Source organism: Rhipicephalus microplus, chromosome 5, assembly GCF_043290135.1.
Source record: "Rhipicephalus microplus isolate Deutch F79 chromosome 5, USDA_Rmic, whole genome shotgun sequence".
Taxonomy (NCBI): domain Eukaryota; kingdom Metazoa; phylum Arthropoda; class Arachnida; order Ixodida; family Ixodidae; genus Rhipicephalus; species Rhipicephalus microplus.
In genome coordinates, this window is record NC_134704.1 from 170,671,706 (window position 1) to 170,681,014 (window position 9,309).

General features: G+C 43.5%; 1 long non-coding RNA gene across 1 annotated transcript; it reads left to right on the plus strand.

Annotated features, from left to right (window-relative positions):
• The first annotated feature begins 3,879 nt into the window (after nt 1–3,879).
• On the plus strand, nt 3,880–6,119 carry LOC142817437 (uncharacterized). Its single transcript, XR_012895232.1, has 3 exons — nt 3,880–3,965; nt 5,201–5,227; nt 6,089–6,119. It is a non-coding gene; the product is annotated as an uncharacterized LOC142817437 (long non-coding RNA).
• The last annotated feature ends 3,190 nt before the right edge of the window (nt 6,120–9,309 follow it).

Genomic DNA, 9,309 nt, shown 5'->3' on the forward strand with positions numbered 1-9,309 from the left:
GCTCTTTAACGCTATCACGTTCGTGTATTCCACACGATCAGTGTCATCTACGAAAATCACTACTGACCCCATCGTTGTTCACCATGGTAATGCTATGGACAATTTTACCTACCCACTTGAAGCCATAAATTTCGGCAGCGACATAAATGGTGAAGGGTCGGTGCTCCAACCACAGAGAAATAGCGTAACAGGCTGAAGCTGATGAGGAATAGCGCAGAAGATAAGACGACTTGTGGAGACTTTACCAGCAGGGAGCCCCAATCAGCCACTGAAATTTTTAAAGCGAAGCTCCTTATGGCGTGGGTCGGACGTCACGTGTATGTATGCATGCATAGACTAACCACCTCATACCATATCAATGGAGTGAACAGTAATGAGTGGGGCGAAGCTTCGGACTATTTTATCGGCAAATCGTGAATCATATGCTGGCCGCGCCTGTCTGTCTTCTGTTTGTCTGTCTGTTTGACGCATGGATGGACGAACGAACGGACGCGTGGACAGACGCATTGACGGATGGTCGCACGGATGGACGCACAGACGGACGGAAGCGTGGACAGACTGACGGACGCTTCGCCCCACTCACCATCTTTCACTCCGTAGATATGCTGGGATTTTTTTGTGTGTATACATAACGCAAATATATTCTTCTCCCCGTAACAGTATGCAAATAATTATCTCACAATACAGTGCTACATCAGAAAGCACTGTAGCTGCGTAAAAAGATACTTTTACAATAAATTATTAGGGGGTTAAGGATGGTAGTTCTTTCTATATATTTAGGCTATGTGAGAATATTTAAACTCAAAATGTGAGATTGTTTGGGGTGCTTTACTACCTCGATTTTTATTATAAGTAACAGAACTGAGACATGTGCTTCCGGTGTTTATGAAAACATTTGCCCGGAATTTTTTCCTCAGACAATCAACGCGATCAACATTTTCATCTACTTCTTCGATGGCTACAGGAAAATACACCGCAAGTTCATCCACGTTGCTGCAAGTTTAAAAACGAAGTACAGCTCAATCTTCATTGTTGTTAACGACGCATGTTTTTCGTTTCATTGACGGGGACTCGTAGACCAGACCATTTTCTGTTACGCCGCTTCAATAAGCCCGATAGGGGAAGAAGCGCTTATGCTGCAAAATGGAGTGATCCAGGGAGACAGGAGGCGGCAAAACGAGTCGGTCGAAAAGACAGAGTGGTACACAAAAGGTGTACGGATGAATGGCCGCTCAGATGTTTTCCTTGGGATGCTCGCAAGTACGTTTTTGCCTGTAAATGTAAAGTAAATCTATTGTACTCTTATCGATCTGCGCCTCCTCTGATCGACACCTTGTAGAAGAAATTTACTGTATTAAAACCAAATAAAAAGTAAGGCTAAATATTCCAGTGATATTTGCGTCCACGGGGACAGTGCTGTAATAACTGTTTTCGTTTCTAATGGTAAAGCACATTTAGAGCATAAAAAACTGATGGTCACTTATCTAACTAAACACTTTTGTAGTGGATTAAAGGGTAAGTGTAGGACAACTGCTGAGCTCGAAGGAGTAAACTCGATTCCTGACAAAGATAGTTACATTTCCATGCGAATAGGTTGCGTCTGATTATATTTACATGGAAGAAATGGCGCATGGCCTAAAAGTCGTTGGAGTTCGTCTCTATGGCGCACCTCGTAAAGGGTGAGCTCTGCGACCCCAGCGTCATCACCGAACTGCGCAGCGGGCGTTCATGACCACCGAGGACTTGGCTACATCCAATCTAGTTGTCAACTTGGAAGACAGCGCAGTGGATGTTTTCCAGGTGACCACAGCTTCCGATTCCTCTATCCAGCACCAGATATGTTACGGGAGAGATAGACATGGAAGGCATGTACATGTGTATTTACAAATGGTTGGGCGAGTGGCGCTGCCGATACAAACACTGAGCACCACGTGTTCTGTCAACATTTTTTTCGTCCTGTTGATCACTGTTTCACTGGTAAATAGCAATATCATGATTTATGCCCACAAAACCCCACTATTAGAAAAAGAGAAAGAAAAGCACGGCTCAATCCATCGTTCTAAACAATGCGTGGCGCCTACGGCTTCTTTGCATTCTTTCTGGGAGGGCACTGGCAATTTGTGGAAGTACCGAAAAGCAGTATTCAATCGCAGTAACGCCATTCTTTTTTAACGCTGTGGACGTACCATCCTTCCAGCAGCCGTCTAAAAGTCCCGTTATATGAATAGTTTAGTGCCAGTTCTTTTCTATGAAAGCGGGGTTTCGAATCGTTCTGACCTCAAAAAGCGCGTAATCTTGAACTTAGAGAATCGTTCTTCATCTGCGCTGTTAACGAGCTTACGGAGCCAACATTCCTGAATCAGAAGGCGACTGTACCGTTCTCTTTATAAAAAGAAAGCAAGACTCATTTCTCTTTTATCAGAGTGCTGGCTTCCCACATGTATGAATGTTTTTGAGCAGACAAGTCAGCTTTGAAGCGTGGAAACTTGGGCAAATTGGTAAGACATAACTGAACACACGAACACCGCAACGTAGCAGTAGTTCCATCGTAACTAAGGAAACAATGAAGAAGGACAAGGACCTTGCCTTCGTTTCTGTTCTTTTTTAGTGCTTCCATAGTTGCGCTGTCCGTGTATTCAGTCCCGTTAGCTCTCTTCTAATTCACACAACTCTCCAAATACAGTATAATGAGCACTGAAGAGGGCTCACGTGTCTCTTTAAAGATAGTCACGTACTTGACAAGCAAGAACTCTAACATAAAGTCAAATGATATTTTATCTTTCATTACGAGTTGCAAAGGAGGACCTGCAACCTTGGCCGCTTGATGAAAGGCCACTAAGATGACAAAATATCACCCAATACGCCGTGTTGCTTCAACTGGAAAATCTACATAGTATCTAGCCTCCATAATTTTAAATTCGCTTCGCTGATGGTTTCGGGCCACGCAACCAGTGCAAGCGATGCCCTTTTTAAGTGTGAAGCATTTCTTAACGAACTGTAGGCATTTCAGAAGTTCTATCTATCTATCTATCTATCTATCTATCTATCTATTTATCTATCTATCTATCTATCCATCTATCTATCTATCTATCTATCTATCTTTCTATCTATCTATCTATCCATCTATCTATCTATCTATCTATCTATCTATCTATCTATCTGTCCATCTATCTATCTATTTATCTATTTATCTATCCATCTATCTATTTATATATCTATCTATTTATTTATCTATCTATCTTATGGCATTGAAGCGCTGTTTACGCAAACGAGCAGAAACCTTTTTGAAGCCTGATATCAAGAAAGAGTTCCAGCCTACTTCGACATTGTGGCCTTCACTGATCTCGCTTTTTTGTCTACGCGTAAGTTCCAATCAATGCTCTGCATTTCCTAACGACAGATTTTTTTACTTTTAAATGCAGTTTTAAACGCGGAGCATTTCTGAGTTGCACGATGTCGTGCTTCGGTGTCGGCGCCTTCCACACCCTCACTGCGCATGCTCGGATAGTCGCGTGGCTCATGCCTCATCTCGTCTCCTTGGAACGCTGGTGATGTGTCTACAAACGACGCTGCGCACGTTCAGAAGTTAGACAAGGGCGTCTCCTCTCCGTTCAATACAACGATGGCACCAAACAATAAAGACACACTTTATATTTTCACTCTTTGCCTTCGCTTCTCCTTCATTCAATAAATAGGGATAATAAATATAAAATATCAATTAAGCATCCGCAAGTTTTCCCCAATTACGCAACGTTCACTCGATACCCCCCCCGCCCCCCTTAAGAAGATGTGGGCGCCAATTTTTCTTTTACTGTGCGGCGACGTGCTTTAGAAATGCCAAGTAAAGCCACATTGAAGCTGTCCTGTGTGCAGGCTCAGGAGCCGCCTACGATCTCGCCTTCGGTATGGAGACCACGTTCAACCTGTTCTCCGACTGCAGGATGCTCAGCGCTCTCGATTCTGACGTAGGTGACATAAATATCTGAGACATTCTATGGAATGTGTTCAGTAAGCGTTGCGAATGATATTCACGCGGAATCCTTCGAGTGCGTAAAAAGCATGCTTGGTGGAAAGAGTCGTTTGCTCCATGAACGAATTAAGCAGCGATTTGGGTGTTCATAGGTCTGTATGTTGCACAACCACACTCCAGTGAATCTTGCGATACGTCTGATATAAAGTTAAACTCCATCAATGCATAAAATGAAAGAGATGAACCTTCTTGCAAGGTGCCAATATGTAATGAATGAATCACTAAATTATTCAGTGGGCACTTCAATGACAAAATCAATGTAAATGTCATTTCAGAAATCGGGATATCTCGCAGTAACATATGACGAGCTATTTGAAATTAGCGTAAGAGAACAGAGTTGATAGATGGAAAAACTTTATTTCGTCAGAAAGCAACTGAGGATGATTCCGTGTTAGATGGCCATCAACCCAAGGTTGGCGGCGACCTGTGTGGCCCACTCCACGACCCTTAACTGGACGACTGGGTCTTAGCTGGTCAACACGGCCTCCCTTTTTAACTGAACGCTTCGTATGTCTCCCTTAGCGAAGAAGCCTACATTTAGAACCGCATGACGGCTCCAAAACTACTAGAGGCCAAGGCTACATGTTATATGCGCGCATTAAGGAAGCTGAGCAGGGTAAAGAGAGCACCTGCTAGTGCACCAGGTGTTTAGTGAAGGGGACCTTTCGAAATGTTCATTTATTTGAGTTGGGTGCAGATAAGAGGTGAGGATAAGATTTCTAAATATGAGAAATTGATCACGCTTGAATGTATTTTATCAGCTTTCAAAATAATGCTGATTGGTGAATTGTTGTAAGCGAAAAAGAATTTAGAGTCCCGTTTTCCCTCACTTATCGTTACGTCTTCAATCTTAGCACCGTGTTTTAATCACAACAGCAGAGTATTTCGCGTAATATGCGTGTAACAGCGTGGGAAAAGTTAGTATTTTATGAACTGCACAGTAGATGATTCTTCCACGTTGCAGTGCTAATCAGACCTAATTAAACTATCCTAAGATCTGTGAAGCAATTTTCAGAACTTTAACTGAAGGAACAGGACCTTCATTCGTAAACAATTGTGATTTAGCATTTTTTGTGATTGTGATTTAGAAAGCTTACGCTTACGCTACTTCATCAAACAATTTCTTTGTTATAGCTGAACTTTTTATTTGTATTTGTTGTGGGAATCTAGATGCCCCATGATGACGCCATGCAACTGGTAAGCATAAACAAACTTTTTCGCGTATCATCAGTTATTTAACCGAGCAGTGATGAAATTATGAAGTTGAGATATGCAAATAACACGTAGTAGTGTGTAAATTCAGCACAGTAAGTGTCCGTAATTCATATTTCGTTTTGTGCCAAATTAAGCAAAGCCTTTTTTGATAATTTTCATTACCTGTACCGCAGGCCTGAGAGGATAGGTGAAATGGTTGAGCTAAGAGTAGATTATCCTTAGCACAAAGACAAGGTTTTCCCGGCCGAATGACGTAGCCAATGGCGTAGCCAAATACAGGACGTAGGAATGGCAACCTTTCCCTAACAGTTTTTCACTATTACTTGCGTACATACACTTGGTCCCATGTCCCATATAAGCGTGCACACGAATATACATGAAGTTAGGTTGAACTCTTCCCCCCCCCCCCTCCTTGAAAAATATTGCTTAATACAAGCGCAAAGACAGGTTTTGGCTTACCTAGAAAACAGAGTGTTTTATAGATCATATTGCTCGGGCAACTACGCACGTTATTGGTCACGTGCAAGTGTGTAGTCACACTCAGTATTGTTTAAGGTACAATTACAATGGCAGAGATTAATTTTGTGCCACCTTGTTCCGTCTTGAATAATTAGGTTAACACGAACTATCAGCCTGGTTCAAATTTTTGCGTCTATATTGAGCAAAGAGAACTCCAGTGAGTGATAGTGATCTTCTGTTTCCACTGACAAACTCCTGAACTAGATGAAATTTGGAGAAACAATAATTATATTCCTAAGATATTCACCCACGTAGCGTACAGTGGGCTTTTCTTATGCTGACTAATTTTCGTTTCGTCTGACTAATTTTCTCTCTCTTACCCAGTTCGTGCTGCTCAATACTCCACCAAGCGTAAGTGCGAAAGAATGCAAGCAGTGAAGCGTCAGTTTTACAGATAATTTGCTGCAACATTTTTCCCGTCTTCCGCGCTTGCGTGTCCTTCCTTAGCGCTCGCGTCTTGAGATACGGCTAGGCGCTATACTCGGCGACAACTTTTCTTGACAGCACTGAGGAAGCTATAGAGCCGAACCGCCTGCATGCGCGCGCGCCAGGAAATAGTACCTATTTTATTTTCTGATTCTAATGGCTACTTGGCCCGAATAAATAAAACTCTTTTGATTATAAGGATAGAACAAGTATGGGACGCTGTTCATGGAAAAGAAGTTATCGTGCGCCCTAGTTTTTTTTTTTATTTCTTGGACGGCACCACGTTTTCCGCACGCCAGCTGCGTCTGCGGCTTGCTCTTGCTGCGGCGAGCATAGCATCGGCCGTGGAAAAGCTGCTCATCGTTGGGACGCGCCGTCTTTTATACATCACGCATCAAACTTTCCAGCCTTATCACTGGTGGCCGCGCAAGCTCTGAAATAAGCTTCACGTTCGCGTCTTGCGCGCAATCTTAACAACGATCTACAACAATTGTGAGGCTTCTCGAACACTCAGGCGCAGTCCGCGCCGATCATTGCTGACAGCCTTTGAGGGCGTAAACCGAATACAGCAAAACTGAAACAAGACAGGCCCGTGGCCGGATCGTGCCGCAACCGGCCTTGAATTTCGCCTGTACCAGGGCTCAATACCGTAAACGTTAACATTCGATCACGTGTGGCGCGTACCCGTATATACTGGGCTGAACACGGAACCTAAACTTCACTATTATAAAGGCTGAATAATGCTGGTAAAACATTCTGAACAACGTAAAATTTTATATGTACCAGTATATAAACAGCACAGTAACTAGCTGCATGTATGCACTCTCATCAAAGTTTAACTCTGACGTTCCCATTTTGCATGCATACATTTTGCTACACTAGCGCAGCGAGCAAGCGAAAACCAAAACTGGAACCGAAATCGGCTGCAAGCTGCCGGACTACTTGCGTAGTAACACAAATGTGCTGAGGCCCCGCCTCCGTAGCCTTCGCTCCAATGTCGAGAAAAGCTGTCGCCGAGTAGTCTACAGCACTTCTGCTAAACTCTGATAAACGTTTTAAACTGCCATCTCAGCCGTGGCGGCTGCGTTTTCAATGCAAGCGAATACGCTTGATTCCCGTCTACTTAGATTTAGGCGCACTTTATAAAAACCTTGGGTGATGAATATTGTCGGAGCTCTTCACTATTGTGCACATAATTGTGGTTTTGGGATATTGAACCCATACAGTTATAGTTATATAATTTATACTTCAATGCATACACAGCATGGAGAAACAATGGTATGATTCCAATAGGCAGAAGAGCGCATATATAGTACACAACATAAGCTGAAGATACGAAATCGACGTAGGGTCTGCTAGAGGCACATGAAAAGTGAATATTAGAGAAGTGTACTCTATTCCGACAAAAAGGCACCTTTCCCGTTTACAAGCATCCGGCTCACTGCAGAATGGCAGTGATCTTAATCGTAACGCGCGGGATTCTTACTTAGTGTTGTAAACTACCGCACATAATTTCTGAAGTTATTCGTTTTCATCTGCGTGCCATTTATGTGCTATCGTTTCTTTGTTGCTAAGAACTTGATATGTCTGACGCAGGACAGGATTAGTCTAAGAGGAGCTTCACCCCTAATTGTGTTTAACTATTTAGAGTATTGGTACTCTACGATTAGATTCAACGATGAGGATCTGCTTCACACACATACACAGCGATAACTTCACGCAACACGTGCAGCTTGTGCTTCCAGGATCCCTCATAGTCGTAGGCTTGTGCAAGGAACTGGTGCCAGCGTGCGGTTATGCTTTAGGATAAGTATTTTAAATTTGCCTCTTTGTGTAGGCAGTGTAAAATTATAGTAAATGCTAGAGGCATCGTAGCGTAGGACTTTCGTTAAAGAATAATACAAAGATTATGTTACGTCTGCTTATGATGCCTGTGTAAGACATGACGACTCGGCATTTCGTGGTGGCCGAGGTGACTTTGACGAGTAAGAATGCTTTGCTATAATGCGTAGGGATGCTTTACTATTTGAAATTGGTCCGACCTTTGCGGTACCTGAAGCCCACCAGCATTGTCAAGCATCAGTTGTCAAGCGTCGTCCTCGATTGACACGCAGAATAGCTAATTAATATAAACAGCATGCGCGAGGTCCACGGCACTCTGCGAAAGCTCCATAGGGTTTGAAGCTAATTCTGACAGTCATAATAGTAATTCTGAAAATTTTAAATCCCAAAACCATATGATATAATTAGTGACTGTGTAATGGAGGCTCAGGAAAATTCTACCATTTGTTGTTCTTGGGCTTACGTGCGCCTAAATCCAAGTACACGGGCTTCTATCAGTTCACCTTCATAAAAATAAGGATACCACCGTGAGATTGCACGGTGGTATACACACGGTGGTATCCACATCCCACGACCTTCGGGTCCACAGTCAAGGAAAAAAAAAACACAGCTTTGCCGCAAAGGCGAAGCATTGAACACGACAGCAACAAATTGCAAGGTCACGCGCTGAATGGCAAACAGATCGAAGCTTGCCCCGCGTTTATCACGCACAAATAACACACGAAACGTACTCGCATGTACAGATGACCCCCAATAAGCGTCTTAGTTGTAACTTCGCTGTGTCTGCAAAACGCGCTCTTTTCATAAACAGAGACGGCGCAACAATTGCAGTGACCTTTGTGCGCACGGTAATTTACTACAACAGAATCATTCCAGTGAAAGCTTAAGTCCAGTCAAGACGTACGATCCTCCCCACCGCGAGATAAGGGAGCGGGAGTGAGCGACTAGGAGCTTTACGTCCATCCATTCTCTCCGCGAGGCTAAGTACAAGGTATATGTAAACTGGCAGCGTAACTTCCATAGAAGCCCGGCACTGGCTCTAGCGTTCGTTGAAAGCGGACGTGGTGTTCGGAACTCCTGTGTTTGCGGGAGACGCGCCGTGGCGTCTCGTGCAACGCTCCCCGTTCCTTCGCCTGCATCATGTGCATTTTTGGACTGCGAGACTTTTCACCTAAGTGCTGGTGGTACCTTTCAACTCAGCAATTGGCCGTGACCTCACCGAAGTCAAGCTTGTCGCAGAAAGTTTATCTTTCGTCCATCCATGCATGGGACTCAGA